The sequence below is a fragment of the Delphinus delphis genome, chromosome 10, assembly GCF_949987515.2.
Source record: "Delphinus delphis chromosome 10, mDelDel1.2, whole genome shotgun sequence".
NCBI classification, from domain to species: Eukaryota; Metazoa; Chordata; class Mammalia; order Artiodactyla; family Delphinidae; genus Delphinus; species Delphinus delphis.
The window spans coordinates 63,865,505-63,887,142 of NC_082692.2; the positions used below are offsets into that span (position 1 = coordinate 63,865,505).

Consider the following 21,638-nt stretch of genomic DNA (forward strand, 5'->3'; position numbering starts at 1 on the left):
AAAGTAAATACACAAATTTTTTTTTAAAAAAAGATACTATCAACAGGGAATTCCCTGGTGGTCCAGTGGTTAGGGCTCCACACTCTCAGTTCTGAGGGCCCGGGTTCCATCCCTGGTTGGGGAACTAAGATACCATAAGCCATGCAGCATGGCAAAAAAAAAAAAAAAAAACTATCAAAAGAGTAAAAAGGCAACCCACAGAATGGGAGAAAATATTTACAAATCATACAGCTGGTAAGGGATTAATATATAGAATATACAGAAAAGTCCTAAAACTCAACAACAAAAAAACAAACAATCTGATTAAAAATAGGCAAAGGACTTGAATAGCCATTTCCCCAAAGATATACAGATGGCTAATAAAGACAAGAAAAGATGCTCAACATCACTAATCGCTAGGGAAATGCAAATCGAAATTACAATGACTCAGTAGCAACCACTGAAAATACCTCAGAAATATTAATAGAATAGAGCTTGCTCTGCACCCAGGACAGTGCTAGTGCTAGAGCTGCTGGTATAAAAAAGCCACTGAACTATATCTAACCGGACTCCTGCCCATCTATAAACATTCAAGAAGGCAGGATTTAGCAATCTAAAGTGAGCAGGGGGCCAGTAATTTGAAACAATGTACAATCAATACTAGGTTATGTGGTTATATAAACTCATAACTTCTTTCTTTAGGTGAATTAAAGCAGATCCTTAAATACACACTGCTGCTACCTTAAATAAATTTATTAGAAATCTCTTCTGTAGTTTCTTTCATCCATTTTATAAACCGTACAAGCACAAATATAAGGCAGTATTTACCATTTAAATTATGAAAAGAATTTAAAAAGGTTTAAGGTCAGGGCTTCCCTGGTGGCGCAGTGGTTGAGAGTCCGCCTGCCGATGCAGGGGACGAGGGTTTGTGCCCCGGTCCGGGAGGATCCCGCGTGCCGCGGAGCGTCTGAGCCCGCGCATACGGAGCCTGTGCTCCGCAGCAGGAGAGGCCGCAGCGGTGAGAGGCCCGCGTACCGCAAAAAAAAAAAAAAAAAAAAGGTTTTAAGGCCAAATTGAGTATATGAACTTCAGGAATATTAGTAAAATGGTCAACTCTGTAATTATGATATTTAATTGTTCAATTGCTTATGCTATAAATTTTATTATTTTTTAAAAATATATTTATTTATTTTTGGCTGCCTCACATCTTAGTTGCAGCGTGTGGGCTTAGTTGCCCTGCGGCATGTGGGACCTTAGTTCCCTGACCAGGGATCGAACCCACATCACTGGAAGGCGGATTCTTAACCACTGGACCACCAGGGAAGTCCCTATAAATTTTAAAATACACATGTAAAATGAGATTTAGAAATGCTGCTCTTTTCTAGGCTCATATTTTTCTAGAGTACATTTTCACTCCTGCCTTAGTTATTGAAGATATCTTTCTGAATCAATGTATGATGCTGTGAATGGACACTTTATCTCAAGTCATAACTACTCATTTGTATAACATTATGAAAGTTATTGTTTTTTATGGTTTTTTTTTTTTTTTTTTTGCGGTACGCGGGCCTCTCACTGTTGTGGCCTCTCCCATTGCAGAGCACAGACTCTGGACGCGCAGGCTCAGCGGCCATGGCTCACGGGCCCAGCCGCTCTGCGGCATGCGGGATCTTCCCGGACTGGGGCACGCACGAACCCGTGTCCCCTGCATCGGCAGGCGGACTCTCAACCACTGCGCCACCAGGGAAGCCCAAGAAAGTTATTCTTAATTTGAATACTAATCAGAAGATAAAATTTTAATGTTCTGGAGACTTTATTTTCACATATTATTTGTTAAATGCTGGACTATATGATGAAAATGTTTTCAAGAAATCATTTTAAGTATACAGATCAGTGTTTCTTACAGGTAAAATGCTAAAATAAGCTTCCTATAATAGGTACAGGTGTTATTTTTGAGTTTTGTACAATATTACAAATTAACAACACAAAAAATGTTTAATTTATTCAACAAATACGTTCACACAAATTTGGTAGGACTTTAGAAAGACTATTTGAGAAAAGATCTGGTTCACTTACACTACATATACTGTATTATCCTTTCATAGCATTAGGTGCCTGGTACTTTAAATCTGTGACAAACCATGACAAATTTTTAAAGAGGAAGTATTATTGTAAAATGAAGAATTATGTATTTCTTAACTTTTTTTTTTTTTTTTTTTTTTGCGGTACGCGGGCCTCTCACTGTTGTGGCCTCTCCCGTTGCAGAGCACAGGCTCCGGACGCGCAGGCTCAGCGCCCATGGCTCACGGGCCCAGCCGCTCTGCGGCATGTGGGATCTTCCCGGACTGGGGCATGAACCCGTGTCCCCTGCATTGGCAGGCGGACTCTCAACCACTGTGCCACCAGGGAAGCCCTAAAATGAAGAATTATGTATTTCTAAATGCTGTATTGCTGTAAATTTAACTGAAAAAGCTCTGCTTATTTAGTGTTTTGAGGAAATATCCTCTCTTCAGTTAAACATTTTCATAATAGAATGATGTAAACTGCAGTGATAAACAGTATTATTAAAATAAAATGTTTATATATAAAAAAACAACAAAAAAGAAGAAAGTTATTCTCAGCGAATAGTTGAGATCTGTACTATGTAACCACTTTCTGTGTTGATTTTAAGTGATCTTTAAAAAACTTCTTAGCAAAAAAACAAAAAAACCACAAGGAGAGGGCTTCCCTGGTGGTGCAGTGGTTGAGAGTCCGTCTGCCGATGCAGGGGACACGGGTTCGTGCTCCGGTCCAGGAAGACCCCACATGCCGCGGAGCGGCTGGGCCCGTGAGCCATGGCTGCTGAGCCTGCGCGTCCGGAGCCTGTGCTCCGCAATGGGAGAGGCCACAACAGTGAGAGGCCCACGTACCACCAAAAACAAAACAAAACAAAACAAAAAAAACAGAAAACGGGACTTCCCTGGTGGTACAGTGGTTAAGAATCTGCCTGCCGATGCAGAGGACACGGCTTCGATCCCTGGTCCAGGAAGATCCCATATGCCGCGGAATAACTAAGCCCGTGCACCACAACTACTGAGCCTGCGTTCTAGAGCCCGCAAGCCACAACTACTGAGCCCGCATGCCACAACTACTGAAGCCCATGTGCCCTAGAGCCCGTGCTGTGCAACAAGAAGCCACCACAATGAGAAGCACATGCACCGCAACAAAGAATAGCTCCTGCTCGCCACAACTAGAGAAATCCCGCATACAGGAATGGACACCCAATGGAGCCAAAAATAAAATAAATAAAATAAATTTAAAATAATAATAATAAAGCTTAAAAAAAGACAGAAAACAACAAGTGTTAAGCAAGGATGTGGAGAAACTGGAACCCTTGTACATTGCTGGTAAGAATATAAAATGGTACAGCCTCCATGGAAAACAGTATGGTGGTTCCAAAAAAATTAATCATAGAATTACCATCCAGCAATTCCACTTCCATACTGGCCCAAGAGAACTGAAAACAAGGACTTGAACAAATATGTGTACACCCATGTTTACAGCAGCATCATTCACAACAGCCAGAAGGTGGAAACAATTCAAATGTCTGTCAACGGATAAATGGATAAACAAAACGTGGTATATACACGGAATATTATTCAACCTTAAAAAGGAAAGAAATTTTGATACATGCTACGACATGTTTGAACCATGAGGATATTATGCTAAATGAAATAAGCCAGCCATAAAAAGACTAATACTGTATAAGCCCACTTATATGATATACTTAGAGTAGTCAAAATCATAGAAGGTAGGATGGTGACTGCCAGGGACTTGGGAGAGGAGAAATGAGGAGTTATTGTTTAATGGGTACAGAGTTTCAGTTTTGCAAGATGAAAAGAGATATGGAGAGAATGGTGTTGATGGTGCAAAAAAAATTATGAATGTACTTTTAATACCACTGAACTGTACGCTTAAAAATGGTTAATATGCTAAGTTGTGTATTTACCACAATTTAAAAAAATGGAACAACAAAAAAGAATTAGTACATAGGAGGGGGCAGGGGAAAGCAGGGCTCAGAGGGATTCAAGTGTACAAAAAAATGAGAGGAAATAGATGAGAACATAAATTTGGCTACAAAAATATAATCACAGTAATGTTTAGAATAGAGATGAAATGTGTTATATATTTTATGGTAAAATTTGAGAGAAAGAGCAAAACATCTAGCTGTAAAAAAAAAAAAAAAAAAATGGTATATGCCAGAAGTAAGGTTAATACAGAAAGCACAAGCCAGAGGACTCTGAATATAAAAGAGACTCTGAGCTCCCTAGGGGCCAAGGCAAAGAGGGAACCATTTTGACACAGTTCACAGTATGGTTTAATCAAACCAATGGCCCAATGGTTCAGAAGAGGCATGAGCATTCCAGGCACTGGACCTGAAGGAAATTTCTAATTGCCTCCAGATTTTCTTGGGGACTTCTAATATAGATCTCAACGCAAGCTGATGGGGCCATGCAAAGTGAGTTTAGTTAAAACAAAAACAAAACAACTGGAAGGAGGCCAGAAATATGCTGCTTCCTAATGATCCAGTTTCATCCAAAGACAAAACACTGCCTAGAACAGGTACACTGAAGCATGTTCCAGCACAATTCCATGGATGTCCTTTGCCACAGTTGAGCTCAGGACAGCTTTTAGGAGGTGAAGAATTCAAGATTATCCTCCCTGACAAGAATATGAGATGCAGGGGCTTCCCTGGTGGCACAGTGGTTGAGAGTCCGCCTGCCAATGCAGGGGACACGGGTTCGTGCCCCAGTCCGGGAAGATCCCACATGCCGTGGAGCGGCTGGGCCTGTGAGCCATGGCTGCTGAGCCTGCGTGTCCGGAGCCTGTGCTCCACAGCGGTAGAGGCCACAACAGTGAGAGGCCCGCGTACCGCAAAAAAAAAAAAAAAAAAAAAAAGAATATGAGATGCAATGTTCTCTGTTGCCTGCTGAAGGCAGGCAGGTCTTGATGTTTCTAACAGTCACTGTCACTGGGGTGACAACCAAGAATGAATGTCAAACCGAACCATGGCTCATACCTGAAAGAAGGTAACTAATCACCCCATGGAGATGAGGTGGCATAAATACACGCTGGTAGGGGGAAGGAGTGGGTAGGCCAGCTTGGGGCAGATCACGGGAGTGGGGAGCTACTGAAGATTGTTGAAGAGGAGAGAAACCATGGTTGAAGACTTCCTGAGTGACAATGCAGTCTTCTGAAAGGTGCAAACGAAGCCCACAGCCAAACTGTGAGCAAGGCTGCTCAAAGAGAAAGTCATTGGAAAACAAAAATAAATGAGAGAGGACTTCCCTGGTGGTCCAGCGGTTAAGACTCTGCGCTCCCAATGCAGGGGACCCAGATTCAATCCTTGGTCAGGGAACTAGATACTGTGTGCCTCAACTAAAGATCCCGCATGCCGCAACTAAGACCAGGAGCAGCCAAATAAATAAATAAATATATTTTTTTAAAAAAATAAATGAGAGCTCATGTTTTTAAAAATCCAAAAATGTTCCAGAATAGTTTTATACATGAAAAAATGTTCACACAATAACAGAAAATGGATACAAAACAGTATGATCTCATTATACAAAGAGAGAACAAGAGAATGAGCAGGAAAGAAGCCTGAGAAGGAGCCTGCTAGTGGTTACCACTGGGATTACAGACAATTGAAATGTGTGCGTGTGCATGTGTGTGTATGTGTGCGCTTGAGTGCGCGCCTATTAATTTTTATTCAACCTGGGTGACTCGAATTAAAAAAAAAACTCTAATTCCTCAAGAACCTTAAAACTTCAGGGAAAACAGAAATAGCACTATAACTGAGAATACAATCTTAATTATGACATCATCTAAAAATAAAAAGGAAATTGACTAAAAACAAGAACCAGTTATGTACAGATCTTCCTCAATTTACAATGGAGTTACATACTAATAAACCCATCCTAAGTTGAAAATATTGTAAGTCAAAAATGTATTTAATACACCTAGGCTGCTGAACATCATAGCTTAGCCTAGCCTACCTTAGATGTGCTCAGATTACTTACGTTAGTCTACAGTTGGACAAAAGCATCTAACACAAAGCCCATTTTATAATAAAGTGTTGAATATCTCATGTAACTTATTGAATAACGTACTGAAAATGAAAAACAGAATGATTTGAGTACAGAATGGCTGTAAGTGTATCAGTTGTTTACCCATGATTGCAGATCTGACTGGGAGCTGCGGCTCGATGCTGCCGTCCAGCATCACGAGAAAGAGCATGTACTGCGTATCACTACCCCAGAAAAGATCAAAATTCAAAATTTGAAGTATGGTTTCTACCGAATGTATGATTGCTCTGGCACCGTCACATCGTGGAAAAACTGTAAGTTGAATCATCATTAATTCAGGAACCAACCGTACTTGGCAAAACTATACTATAAGACTAACTGATGCTGGGGACTTCCCTGGTGGTCCAGTAGCTAAGATTCTGCACTCCCAATGCAGGGGGCCCGAGTTCGATCCCTGGTCAGGGAACTAGATCCCACATGCTGTAACTAAATATCCTGCATGCCACAACTGAAAAGAAAAGATTCCGCATGCCGCAACTAAAAAGAACCTGTATGCCACAATGAAGATCCCGCGTGCTGCAACTAAGACCCGAAGCAGCCAAATAAATAAATAAATTTTTTTAAAAAAAAGACTGATGCTGATGAGATTCAGAGTGAAACATGAAAGCACTGACATTGTGCTCTGGTTTTAGAGCCATGGCTCTCAAAGTGTGGTTCCCTAGGCCAAACAGTAGCAGCACCTGGTAACTTGTTTCAAATTCAAATTCAAACTCTCACCTACGGATTCTGGAGGTGGGGTTAAAACAATCCCTCCAGGTAATTTTAATTCACACTAATGTTTGAGAACCTAGTTACGAAGTAATGATAACTCATCTGGATAAAAACAGCTTATATAATTAGGAAAATATATTTCTTGCTCAAAACCCATTCTGTTATTTTAACCTAAACTCCTGAACAAACACTAATCTATTCAATTGTGAAATGATAAGCTGGAAGATGACAAAGATATTTTTTAATTAGGTATAATTCTGGAACTGCTCATTTTGAAATAATGTACTAACCATTGCAGTGGAATGAACTGAAGAATCCAGTTTGTAAAAAGGGATAAGGAATCAATGTATTTGGAATTTCAATATTTAGATGATTTGAAAATACTCTAAGGTTGGGAAATAGTGCAAATACGACTATTACAACTGCCATATTTGCGTCAACTGAATAGTTTGGTCTCTCTGGCTTCAGACTGAATTAACATGTTTAAAATAGAAAAGGTTCAACAACAAAATTTTAACAACTTCTTCTTTTTTTTTTTTTTTTGCGGTACACGGGCCTCTCACTGTCGTGGCCTCTCCCGTCGCGGAGCACAGGCTCCGGACGCGCAGGCTCAGCGGCCATGGCTCACGGGCCCAGCCGCTCTGCGGCATGTGGGATCCTCCCGGACCGGGGCACGAACCCGCATCCCCTGCATCCGCAGGCAGACTCTCAACCACTGCGCCGCCAGGGAAGCCCGTCTTCTTCTCTTTTTTGGCCAGACTGCATGGCTTGTGGGACCTTAGTTTCCTGACCAGGGATTGAACCGAGGCCCTCAGCAGTGAAAGTGCAGAGTCCTAACCACTGGAACGCCAGAGAATTCCCCCAAATTTTAACTTCTGAAGGGCTTTATCAGTCACTATAGTGTCACACTTAAGAGTGGTACTATATTTGAGACATAAAGACTATTGAAATACCAGATCCTCTTTCACACTCGGACTGCAATTTCTAAAATAATTTATAATTGGTTATTAATATGAAATACCCTTTCTATGATTATGTGGAATTACACTGAACTTCACTAGACTTCCAACTTAGGAACAAATGGGACAAATAACACTTCACATATTTTATGAATTCAGAAAATGCTAAATATCAAATAAACCAGTGGTTTCTCAACATTTTTGATTATGAATCCCCAACAACAAAAATTCAAGTACATATCCCCAATATACATATACATAAATTATATATATGTACTACTGTGATAATACAGAGTATACATTATAAAATACAAAATAAAAATTAAATAAGGCTGAAATAAATACAAAGATTCGTTTTAATTTTTTTTCCTGAGACCAACGTGCACCCTTGGTGCTTACACACACACACACACCCCTCTTTGGACTCTACTGCAAAGCTGTATGGCCCAGCAACTCTGCAAACATTCTCAGGCAGTGCCCCTGACCACTCAAGAGGAAGCTGTCAAACACAGTGATCAAACGAATATCTCCTTCCTGCGGAGTTCCACCATCTCTGACTCAAGTCTGTGATACTGGGTTCCTTCCTTCACCCCTAACACCCTCCTCTGCTACTTTTCACTTGGTAGGCAGTGGAGAAGACTGTGAGGCTAGCAGGTCCAAGAACAGCATAAAAGCAGGGACTCTGTTTTCAGACAAACCTGGGTTTCCACCTGGCCTCAGCTTCTAACTCACTAGGTGACCCAGAGCCAGTCAGATAACACCTCAAAAACTAATCAGTTAAGGGGGTGATAACAGCGTCATCGCCCCTGATTATGAAGATTAACTGAGATAAGCTGTTATAAGAGCACCTAGCACAAAATCTAGACAGCCCAAGTGCTGGATAAATATTTTACCCAGAATTATTATTTCAGGCGGCAAAAGAAGTCACCTGGACTTTGCTTCAGTGGCCAACTCAGGAAAGGAGCAAATTACAGTGGAAGTAGGTAGGTGGTGCAGTTCGGCAGACCTGGTTTGAAGGCCTGATCCCCAATGCCAAGCTGGGTGACACTAGCAACCCAGTTTCTCTATGAGGGGGAGTCTTCTCATCTGTTTAATGGGAGCGATGACACAAACTGTGCATGAACTACCTATCAGAGCCAGTAAAACTAACACTGGTGGCCACCAAAGGTGAGGGTAAGCAAATAACACATAAATCTAAGTGTCATTCCAGGGTCCTTAGGACACATTCATGTATACACTAAGACAGTAAGCATCCCCTAAAGTCTACCACCAAATGTTAATAAATGCATGTGTACTGAATCCCACAGGTATGGTTCATTTCCCAACTGGACAGTTTACTTGTTCATATATGACCTCAAGCAATTCACAATCTTTAGGCCTCCATTTTCTATGCATAAACTAGGAGTAGTAGACTTTTTATACCCACCTCCTGACAGTAAACTAATCTAGATGATGGGAGAGGGGGACCTAAACCAGTGATTATAAAGCACATGGAGACCTCTGGAGAGGTGCTGTTTTTGCCACAATAGCAAAAGAAAAGAGAGCTCTCAAACACCAGACGCGTTCATGATAAATGACAAGTAATTCTTTCAATTTCAATAAATCACCAAAAGAATGAGTGTGGAGATATATTTATACATATTTTGTGTTTTTTACATCGTGTGCCCCGGGGAATGCTGCAAATGTGTCAAACACCTAAAACCTAAATTCTATCAACATACATTAAAAAGATATAGGTCATCAATCAGAGGAACACCTGAAATACTCTCAGACACCCTTGACCCTGACTCCCTTATAAAAGCTTCAGTCTTTAGCACAATACCCTGAGATGGCAGCACAGCAATAAGGACACTGCATAACCAAACTTCACAAACGTTTGTTCAGAAACACACTCAAAGCTAGTATCATTAAAGAAACCTTTACTATGCCCTCTTCACAAAAATTATTACAAAATCCCCAGAAGGAGTTTAGTCACCCAGCTCTGTCACCACAGAAGGTGGGGCAGAAAGTGACACGAAACAGGGCAAACTCCTGCCAGGAGGGGACTCACTGCTCCCCTAGGCCACGAGCATTTCCACCTGTATAACTACCTATGGCTCAAACAGTCTGGATCCCTGGCTCCCTGCAGCTAATGCTATTCTGACGTTAGGATCCTGCATGATGAACGGAGGTAATAAACCACCCAGAATAAACAGAGGCAACATCAGTGAGCAATGTTTAGGTCTGAGCGAAAGAGAAAACTAGAAACCAAGCAAAACCCAGCAAAGAAGCTACGTGTTGCCTCTCAATCAGATCTTGCAAAAGAGGCAGGTGCGGACAGCGTGCTCTCCTCCGCACTCCGGAAAACCCAGACAGCCCCAAAGCAGGTTCTAGAACCGGCAGCTTCCCAGGGGACGGCAGGGCCAGTGGGCGCAACAGCGCGACCCACTCTCAGGCCAGTGGTCCCCGGGGCCAGGGGGAGGGCTGCGGGCGCGCGGTTGGCCCGGACGGGGGCGCGGCCAAGGTGGGATTGGGGACGCGGCAACCCGGCCCCCTCTCTGGCTGCAGCCTCTCAGCCCGGCCCGCACGGCTGCTGGACAGCGCCCACGCCGGCGCGCCAGTGCCCCCGGCGGCCCCCATCCCGGAACTCCCCGGGCCGCGCAGCGGGAGGCCCGAGCCGGGCCAGCGGGCGGACGCTGTGGGGACGCGCGCAGCGGTACCTGTGGCGGCAACAGCTCCCGGGCGGCGACGGCGGCGGCGGCGGCGGCGGCGGCGGCGGCGGGGACGGGGGCGGGGCGCGGCGTGCGCGCTCCCGGCCCGCGCGGTCCGGGCGTGGCACCCGCCCTCTCTCTCCCGGCCGCCAGGCGCCCGCGCAGCTCTCCGCCCCTTCACCTCTCACCTCCTACCTTTCCCCTCCCGCTCCCGCCCCCGCCGTCCTTCGCCTGTGTTCCCTGTGGCGTGCGCATGCGTGATCGAGCGCCCAACCGCGGCTCCCGCTCGCCCCCTGGTGGACACCGGTCACACGACACCTGGGGAGAGGTCTGGGGTGGGGCGGGGCCGGGCGAGGCGGACCGCGAAGCTGGGACAGAACCTTGAGTAGAGCACCAGAGCTTTTAACAACACGTTCCGCAGAATTAGCAAGAACACGCACAGGCTGCCCATGTTCCCTGTTTCATAACAGCGAAAAATTAAAAGCGGCCGAGATATACAACAAATGCAGATGGGTCGAATAAATTATGTCCATAAACTGGATTTCCTTAAGGCCTTTTAAAAGGGTAAGTTTTATGAATACTTAATGTGGAAAGATGTTCTTGAAAAAATGTTCAAAATGAGCTGTAGGGTATGGGCTCATTTTTGTTAAAAACAATCCAAGAAAGGTCTGGGGCGATGCTGATGTGTGGTCGGTGGATATCTCTGGGTGGAGGATTAGGGTGTTAGGATTTTTCCATTTGCTCATGGGCATGTAACCATCTTCTACATGGAACACATATTTGTTGTAATAACAATAGCTATGTCCGTCGAGTGTTTACTCTTCACCAGGTGCTTGAAACCAAGTCCTCCTAAAACCGAGTTCCTCTGCCGGGTTTATGATTATCCTCTCTACCCAAAATGTTACTCCCTTTCTGGTCCAATACATGTTTTCCTCAAGACTGAGGAGTAGCAGAGAACAGGGGGCATTGAAACCGAGCAGGACCCTGTGGGGCCCTCCTATAAGCAGATAAGTTAGGGGGTCCCCGGAGAAAGAGAACCAGGAATGGCTTTCATGATATTTTGTGATGTAAGCCTGGCCACAATGCTTGCCCTTGAACAGGTCTCAGTAATTAATGATCTAAGGGATGAAAGGGATGCAGGAACAGAGAAAAGGCAGTCAAACAATACTGCAGTGTTACAGCAGAGTTCTAGTTCCTCCTCAAGGGATACACACAAAGTGTATCTTTGAGTTCTGCAAGAACCAAGGCCCCCATCCAGGTGGAGGACAGAATGATGCTGTTGACCCTCCTGACTTCAATCAACTAAAGCTTGGACTCTGTCGACCTTTGCCCCAATTCTATGTTGAATTCTCTTCTCCTTAAAGCCCCTTCTTGAATATGCATGTACCCTTAGCTTAAAACTTCCCCAATTTTGCTGTTCAGGGAGACGCTGCTTTGGGAAAGATCCCAGGTGTTCTCCTTACTGGCTCCGAGTAATAATCATTCCTTCTCCCAATCTCTGGCTTGGTTGTATCTATTGGCTTGATACCCACCAAGAGGTGAGCCCAGTTTTCACGTAACACTCCCAGGTATCAAAGCCTTTCCGTGTCCCCGTTTCTTGTTTGTAGGAAAAAGGCTTCAGCTTCCTTGACCTTCCCTGAGTTCCAAAGGGCAGATTCAAACAGTTACTAATCAAGGAAGTGAGGGAATGCAGAAACAAGTGAAAACAATCCCAGTTCCTCCTCGAGGAATTTACATAACAATATATCACTTTGAGTTCTTCTTCTGGAACTAAGGCCCCCACCCAGGTGGAGGATAATAACTTCAGGTTGAGCACAAGATTCCTGGAACACCACCCTGCAGCCCTCACCCCAAATTTTGCCTATACAAACTCTTCCCTGAAAACCATCAGGGAGTTCAGGTCTTTCCACGAGCTGCCCATTCTCGCGTGGCCCTTGGAATAAACCTTTCTCTGCTCCAAACGCCTACGTTTCCATTTGTTTGGCCTCACTGTGTGCCCAGCACATGAACTTGGGTTGGACAACATGCTGAGCTGAGCACTTTGCACATGTCCTCATCTGACCTTCCTGAAAACCCCAAGATAGGTCTCGTTACCTGGTCTCACAAGAGAAGGGGAGGCTTTGCCCAAGATGAGGGTGCAGGTCCCAGCGGGCCCAGCTCTGGCCCATCCTGGGACGCTGCCCGTGGTGATTGCCTGTGGGCCAGCCCATGGGTACCTTGATCACACCACCCCACGTACTCGTGAACACAGGTCTCAAGTGTCAGGGGGCAGCCTCACCCCACCCTGCTGCCCTGGGCATGCTCCCCTCAGCTTACCCGCACCCACCCTGGTGCTATCTGGATGTGGCAGATAGATCCTGTTCCTGCCCTTGAGAGTGGCAGCGCTAGGGTTGCAAAAAGGGCAGATATAACCACAATGCAAGGCTAAAATCAGAGGTGGCCCTTCAGGCAGCTCCAGCCACCTCACCCCTCACAGGCCTTCTTCACAGCCCCTTCCCATCAACCCTGTTCCAAATTCTCCAAAGTCTTGCCTTCCTCCTTGCCCACCACAGTACTATCATGGTAAAATTAAACAATAATGGTGTTGGGCTGTACCCCACAGGCCTACAAGCCCTGTGCTTGCCCAGCTTCAAGACGGAAGAAAGCCCAGAGTCAGCAACAGAGACGTAAGTGGTGTAATGGATGGGGGAGCTTACACGTCTGAAGCAAGGTCCTGGAGCGACACCCGACTGTGTGCGGTGGACGGCGGAGAGGACATGGCGGCAGTCTTCACTCCCAAGTGGAAGGAGAGGTTACCAGTTATAGAGGAATTGATGTCAGGTGGGCTCATTAGGTACCAGGGAAACCAGCAGAAGGGCACGCCCCTCACTGCCCCTTTGATAAGAATAATCACCAGCTGGGGTGGGGGCAGGAGCGTAGGAAGGTCAGTCAGGTGCATAAGATATAGGTGAAGCAGGCACTGGTTGGGCAGGGGAATGTACAGAGAGCAAGAGAGCAGCCATCTTGAGTAGCCTGACCATACAAGTGGGGACAATTGACCTTGGCCCAGAGTGATCTTTAAAATTTTGCCCTGTATTCAGAGTTGGCTTTTGGCTTTAGATGAGAATGTTTATAAAGGAAGAATTCTTTTTGTTATTTTTAAATTAGAGAGGCAGCAACAGAGAGCAGTGTGGGGAGCCTTACCTACACCCGTTATCTCACATCACTCCACGTCTGATCCCTTGCAGTGCCATCATCCGGCCCCTCAGAAAACTTGGGCAAAAAGAACCTCAGATCTCTGTCACCAGTTTTTCCTTCTCTCTCCACTGCCTCGTTCCTTTTGGCAAATATAAATTCTACCCAATTTTTTTAGTTTTCTGAGTGAATGTCACCGTGCAGACAAAGTCCCAGTTTCTTCCCTTTACTGTCAAGTTCCTACAAAGAATGCAGTTCCAAGCTTGCCTCACAGCAGAGTCACTTGGGGGAATGTTTAAAGTGAAGTCAGAGTCACCCTGAGCACCACCCCAGGCCCACTGGACCAAAGTCTTCTCTCCAGAGATTGCTGGAGACCTGTCTTTTCACAACCCCTACCACAGGGACTTAGCTAGTCTGTCTTTTGGGTAGTCCTGTCATCCCTCCCTACTCCCCGTCCCCTCCCCACCCAACCGTTTCACCCGTGTTTACGGGGGAATGACGCTCAACAAACTCTGGATACCTTCCCCCAAAAACAAGAGCCTCCAAACCTGACAAGCACTTAGTTAAGTGCCTCTGGGCCTTGCAGCACTGTCAAGAGTCCCCCGCTACACAAGAACCACTGGGGACCCTCTGAGGAACCTAAGGCTCGTGGGCCCAAGGTGAATCCACTACTGAATGTCCCCCGCGAGCTGAATGAGGAGGCCATGATTTTAGGGCTTTTCCAACAATTTATTACGAAAACATAGGAAAAGCTGAAAGAACCATACAGTTAACAACTATATATTCTAGATTCTACAACTATTAATGTTTTGCTTAGTATCACGTTTTTCTTAAAAAGAAAAAAAACCAAAAAACCTTTATCCACCTATCAATCCATCTTATTTGTTATGCATATCCAGGTAAGTTGCAGATACCTGATTTTAGTTTTTATAACTCAACACACAACCTAAAAGTTGACTGAAAAACAACACAAAACCTAAAAGTTGAAAATGGTGTATTACTTGAGGACATTATTGAGGACTATAGCCTGGAAACAGCCTCTCAGATAGCTCTGAGGAACTGTTTCAAAGAGGTAAGGGAGGAGCCAGGATATATAGCAGTTTTTGCTGGCGGCGGTGGGGGGTGGTGGTGGAAAGTAGTCAAATATCCAAAAAACTACTGCTAATCACAAAAACAGATATCTCAAGTATGGGAAGACGCAAGAGTCTGGGCTCATTGAAATCATTCCTTTGATACGCATCTTAACTATGAGGGGCATCCCTCCTGAATGCCCCTCGGGGTGCACAGTTGTTGGGAGGCAGGCAGCTGCAGTGGCTGATGCCTTGATGGTGGGCAACGTTGTTTACTGAAGAGGTCGGCAATACTTTTTTGTCTACAAGCTCCATTTTGCCCTAACTAGCCAAAGCTCAACCTTACTTCAGATTGCTCCCCACGGTAAATTCAAAATTTAAAAAAAACTCAGTGGAGCTTAGAGATCATCCAGAAGTGATAACAATTCCCAGTTCTTGGGATTCCATGCTGGGCCAAACCTCAGGACAACCTTGAAAAATAGGGGTTGGGTCTATTTCACAGATGAAGAAAACTACCTTGAGAGGTGAAGAGATTTGCCCAAGGTCACTCTGATAACTGACCAAGCAGGCCACCACGGGACTCTGGGTTCCAGCCCACTGCCCAGCCACCTCAGCCGGTCATGGACACAGAGAAGGGCGTTTCACAATGATAGGGCTCTGTCCTTGCAATCACTTGCACTAACACTCATGCTCACCCTGAATTAAGCATTAGTGATAGCAGCTGGCAATGTGATAAAGTGGAAAGGGCTGCTTCAGGACTGGATTCCTTGGGTTTGAATTAAGGTTCTGACACAGCAGCAGCTGCTCTGCAGCCAGGAAAATTAACTCAACCTCAGGGAACCTGCACTTAGGAGTCAGGTTCCAAGATGCAACCAAGAAAACTGACCTCTGTGGCTTTCAAAAAACATCGCTATGAACACATGTAAAACACTGAGATTCCGATAACCAGTAGCCATTTTAATAACCATGATACAGTCATTAAAAATATTCAAAATCTCCAAGTTGTATTAGTCGTCATTCAATGCCTTTATTACCTGTCAAGTTCCTACTATGTGTCAGAGGCCAGGGATATAAGTTCTCTGCACTAGAGAAGCTGTCCTAGTGCATACCTTTAAACAAAACCTTACAGGCAATAGGATAAAGAATATTACTAAGGTTATAATAGCTGCCGAGAATAACGACAAACTATTGATTGTTGGCTCCTTGCCAGAGGTGGGCTTCACAATATATTACCTTGTAAAATCCTCATGATGGACTTTAGAGGCAGGTAAGATACACCTCATTTTAAGGATGCAAAAAGTAAAGGGGGCCTAGAGCTTTAACAACTTGTTGGAGGTCATGGAGAGGCAGCATCAAATGTCAATCTGCACAACCCCAAAGCCCCTGAAATTCTGTCCCTGAATTTCCAAGTGCTGTGGATGGAAGGGAGTTGGTTAGCAAGAAACCAAAGAGCAGGGATCACCAAGGGGATACTCTATGAGCAGGGCCTTGTAAGGTAAGGCTTTGCAGCAATAGCTAATGCTTAAACTACATGCCAGGGCTACCTTAAACGTCATCACTTATTTCACCCTGACAACCCTTTAAACCCATGAAATAGGCTTATTATCTCCCCACTTTGTAGATGATGAAACTGAGGCCTAGAGAGGTTAAGTCACTTGAGCAAGGTGATTATAGTCGATTACTTCATTGTTCCCTTCTCTGTAAGCAGATCATACACACAGCCCTGCCCACTGTCAAGTGACTGTGGTGCCTCCCTGCAGGGTGAGTGACTTCATTGTCAGCCTTGGCCACGTGTCTTGCTTTGACCAATGGAGTGTAAATGAACGTGATCTGCACAGGTCTAGAAGAAGCTTTAAGAGCCATTGTTCGTGTGGATGAGCTTCCTGTTCTTTCCCTTGGCCAGGAAAACAGCAGTCCCAAATTGGGACTGCTCCTTCCACCTGGGTCCCAGACCAAGAGGCCATGGAGCTGAACTGTAGCAATGACCCACAGTCCCTGGACATGTAATGTGAGTGAAGAATATGTTTGTCAATGTAAGTCACTAGGATTTGGGGACTGTTTGTTACTAAAGCAGAGCTCTAAGTGAGGGAGTCAGGATCCTAACCTCAGCAGCTATAGTTTCAATGCCATAAAAATTTACCTCTTTTAACTGTACAATGATTTTTAGCATAGCAAAGTGCAACTATCACCATAACCTACCTTTAGAACATTCTCATAATCCCCAAAAGAAACCTAGTGCATTGTTTCCCTTTCTCACCCCCAGTCCCACAGAATTGTGCAATACATAATCTGTGTGTCTGGCATAGAGTTTTTGAAGTTCACATGTTATAGCATGTATCAGTACTTCACTTCTAATTATGCCAAACAGCGTTTCATTGTATGGATATATCACATTTTGTTTATCCATTCATTAGATGACCAGTGGGTTGTTTCCACTTTTTGGCAATTATGAATAATACTGCTATGAACATCAACATGAGTGTTTAGGATAGCCTCATCCACCAGAGGGCAGACAGCAGAAGCAAGAAGAACTACAATTCTGCAGCCTGTGGAAGGAAAACCACATTCACAGAGAGACAGACAAAATGAAAAGGCAGAGGACTTTGTACCAGATGAAGGAACAAGATAAAACCCCAGAAACACAACTAAATGAAGTGGAGATAGGCAACCATCCAGAAAAAGAATTCAGAATAATGATAGTGAAGATGATCCAGGACCTCGGAAAAAGAATAGAGGCAAACATCGAGAAGATGCAAGAAATGTTTAACAAAGACCTAGAAGAATTAAAGACCAAACAAACAGAGATGAACAATACAATAACTGAACAGAGGAATCAACAGCAGAATAACTGAGGCAGAGGAACGGATAAGTGACCTAGAAGACAGAATGGTGGAATTCACTGCTGTGGAACAGAATAAAGAAAAAAGAATGAAAAGAAATGAAGACAGCCTAAGAGACCTCTGGGACAACATTAAATGCAACAACATTCGCATTATAGGGGTCCCAGAAGGAGAAGAGAGAAAGGACCTGATAAAATATTTGAAGAGATTACAGTCGAAAACTTCCCTAACATGGGAAAGAAATAGGCATCCAAGTCCAGGAAGCGCAGAGAGACCTAGGCAGCATAAAAACCCAAGGAGAAACACGCCGAGACACATAGTAATCAAACTGACAAAAATTAAAGACAAAGAAAAATTGTTGAAAGCAACAAGGGAATAACAACAAATAATATACAAGGGAACTCCCATAAGGTTAACAGCTCATTTCTCAGCAGAAACTCTACAAGCCAGGAGGGAGTGGCACGATATATTTAAAATAATGAAAGGGAAGAACCTACAACCAAGATTACTCTACCCGGCAAGGATCCCATTCAGATTCAACGAAGAAATCAAAAGCTTTACAGACAAGCAAAAGCTAAGAGAATTCAGCACCACCAAACCAGCTCTACAACAAATGCTAAAGGAACTTCTCTAAGTGGGAAACAAAAGAGAAGAAAAGGACCTACAAAAACAAACCCATAACAATTAAGAAAATGGTAATAGGAACATACATATCAATAATTACCTTAAACGTGAATGGATTAAATGCTCCAACCAAAAGACACAGGCTCGCTGAATGGATACAAAAACAAGACCCATATATATGCAGTCTACAAGACACCCACTTCAGACCTAGGGACACATACAGACTGAAAGTGAGGGGATGGAAAAAGATATCCATGCAAAAGGAAATCAAAAGGAAGCTGGAGTAGCAATACTCATATCAGATAAAATAGATTTTAAAATAAAGAATGTTACAAGAGACAAGGAGCACACTACATAATGATCAAGGGATCAGTCCAAGAAGAAGATATAACAATTATAAATATATATGCACCAAACATAGGAACACCTCAATACATAAGGCAACTGCTAACAGCTATAAAAGAGGAAATCAACAGTAACACAATAATAGTGGGGGACTTTTAACACCTCACCTACACCAATGGACAGACCATCCAGACAGAAAATTAATAAGGAAACACAAGCTTTAAATGACACAATAGACCAGATAGATTTAATTGATATTTATAGGACATTCCATCCAAAAACAACAGATTACACTTTCTTCTCCAGTGCACACGGAACATTCTCCAGGATAGATCACATCTTGGGTCACAAATCAAGCCTTGGTAAATTTAAGAAAATTGAAATTATATCAAGCATCTTTTCCAACCACAACGCTATGAGATTAGAAATCAATTACAGGGAAAAAAACATAAAAAGCACAAACACATGGAGGCTAAACAATACGTTACTAAATAACCAAGAGATCACTGAAGAAATCAAAAAATACCTAGAGACAAATGACAACGAAAACATGACGATCCAAAACTTATGGGATGCAGCAAAAGCAGTTCTAAGAGGGAAGTTTATAGCAATACAAGCCTACATCAAGAAACAAGAGAGGGCTTCCCTGGTGGCGCAGTGGTTGAGAGTCTGCCTGCCAACGCAGGGGACACGGGTTCGTGCCCCAGTCCGGGAAGATCCCACATGCCGCGGAGTGGCTAGGCCCGTGAGCCATGGCCGCTGAGCCTGCGCGTCTGGAGCCTGTGCTCCGCGACAGGAGAGGCCACAACAGTGAGAGGCCCGCATACTGCAAAAAAGAAACGAGAAATCTCAAATAAACAGCCGAAACTTATACCTAAAAGAATTAGAGAAAGAAGAGAAAACAAAACCCAAAGTTAGTAGAAGGAAAGAAATCATAAAGATCAGAGCAGAAATAAATGAAATAGAAACAAAGAAAACAATAGCAAAGATCAATAAAACTAAAAGCTGGTTGTTTGAGAAGATAAACAAAATTGATAAACCTTTAGCCAGACTCACCAAGAAAAAGAGGGAGAGGACTCAAATCAGTAAAATTAGAAATGAAAAAGGAGAAGTTACAACGGACACCGCAGAAATACAAAGCATCCTAAGAGACTACTACAAGCAACTCTATGCCAATAAAATGGACAACCTGGAAGAAATGAACAACTTCTTAGAAAGGCATAACCTTCCAAGACCGAACCAGGAAGAAATAGAAAATATGAACAGAGCAATCACAAATAATGAAATGGAAACTGTGATTAAAAATCTTCCAACAAACAAAAGTCCAGGACCAGATGGCTTCACAGGTGAATTCTATCAAACGTTTAGAGAAGAGCTAACACTCATCCTTCTCAAATTCTTCCAAAAAATTGCAGAGGAAGGAACACTCCCAAACTCATTCTATGAGGCCACCATCACCCTGATACCAAAACCAGAGAAAAATACTACAAAAAAAGAAAATTACAGACCAATATCACTGATGAATATAGATGCAAAAATCCTCAACAAAATACTAGCAAACAGAATCCAACAACACATTAAAAGGATCATACACCATGATCAAGTGGGATTTATCCCAGGGATGCAAGGATTCTTCAATATACGCAAATCAATCAATATGATACACCACATTAACAAACTGAAGAATAAAAACCATATGATCATCTTAATAGATGCAGAGAAAGCTTTTGACAAAATTCAACAGCCATTTATGATAAAAACTCTCCAGAAAATGGGCATAGAGGGAACCTTCTTCAACATAATAAAGGCCATATACGACAAAGCCACAGCAAACATCATTCTCAATGGTGAAAAACTGAAAGCATTTCCTCTAAGATCAGGAACAAGACAAGGATGTCACTCTCGCCACTAATATTCAACATAATTTTGGAAGTCCTAGCCATGGCAATCAGAGAAGAAAAAGAAATAGAAGGAATACAAATTTGAAAAGAAGAACTAAAACTGTCACTGCTTGCAGATGACATGATACTGTACATACAGAATCCTAAAGATGTCACCAGAAAACTACTAGAGCTAATCAATGAATTCGGTAAAGTTGCAGGATACAAAATTAATGCACAGAAATCTCTTGCGTCCCTATACACTAACAACAAAAGATCAGAAAGAGAAATTAAGGAAACAATCCTATTCACCATTGCACAAAAAGAATAAAATACCTAGGAATAAACCTACCTAAGGAGTTAAAAGACCTGTACTCAGAAAACTATAAGACACTGATAAAAGAAATCAAAGATGATACAAACTGGGCTTCCCTGGTGGCGCAGTGGTTGACAGTCCGCCTGCCAGTGCAGGGGATGCAGGTTCGTGCCCCGGTCCGGGAAGATCCCACACGCCGCGGAGCAGTGGGCCCGTGAGCCATGGCCGCTAAGCCTGTGCGTCCGGAGCCTGTGCTCCGCAATGGGAGAGGCCACAACAGTGAGAGGCCCATGTACCCGGCACCAAAAAAAAAAAAAAAGATGATACCAACTGATGGAGAGATATACCATGTTCTTGGATTGGAAGAATCAATATTGTGAAAATGACTTTACTACCCAAAGCAATTGCAGATTCAATGCAATCCCTATCAAATTACCAGTGGCATTTTTTACAGAACTAGAACAAAAATCTTAAAATTTGTATGGAGACACAAAAGACCCCAGATAGCCAAAGCAATCTGGATGGAAAAAAACGGACCTGGAGGAATCAGACTCCCTGACTTCACACTATACTACAAAGCTACAGTAATCAAGACAGTATGGTACTGACACAAAAACAGAAATATAGGTCAATGGAACACGATAGAAAGCCCAGAGATAAACCCACGCACCTATGGTCAACTAATCTATGACAAAGGAGGTAAGGATATACAATGGAGGAAAAAACAGCCTCTTCAATAACTGGTGCTAGGAAAACTGAACAGCTACATGTAAAAGAATGAAATTAGAACACTCCCTAACACCATAACAAATTCAAAATGGATTAGAGACCTAAATATAAGACCAGACACTATAAAACTCTTAGAGGAAAACATAGGAAGAACACTCTTTGACATAAATCACAGCAAGATTTTTTTTGATCCACGTCC

The 21,638-nt window shown here is 43.4% G+C and overlaps 1 protein-coding gene across 3 annotated transcripts in view; it reads right to left on the reverse strand.

The window, feature by feature from the left end:
* The window catches only part of SCAP (SREBF chaperone), a 90,218-nt gene extending 79,644 nt beyond the window's left edge, over positions 1–10,574 (reverse strand). For all 3 annotated transcript variants that reach the window (XM_060022369.1, XM_060022368.1, XM_060022367.1), the window contains exon 1: positions 10,471–10,574. The gene's annotated coding sequence lies outside the window, so the exon portion shown is untranslated. The remainder of the gene's footprint in view (positions 1–10,470) is intronic.
* Between the last annotated feature and the right edge of the window lie 11,064 nt (positions 10,575–21,638).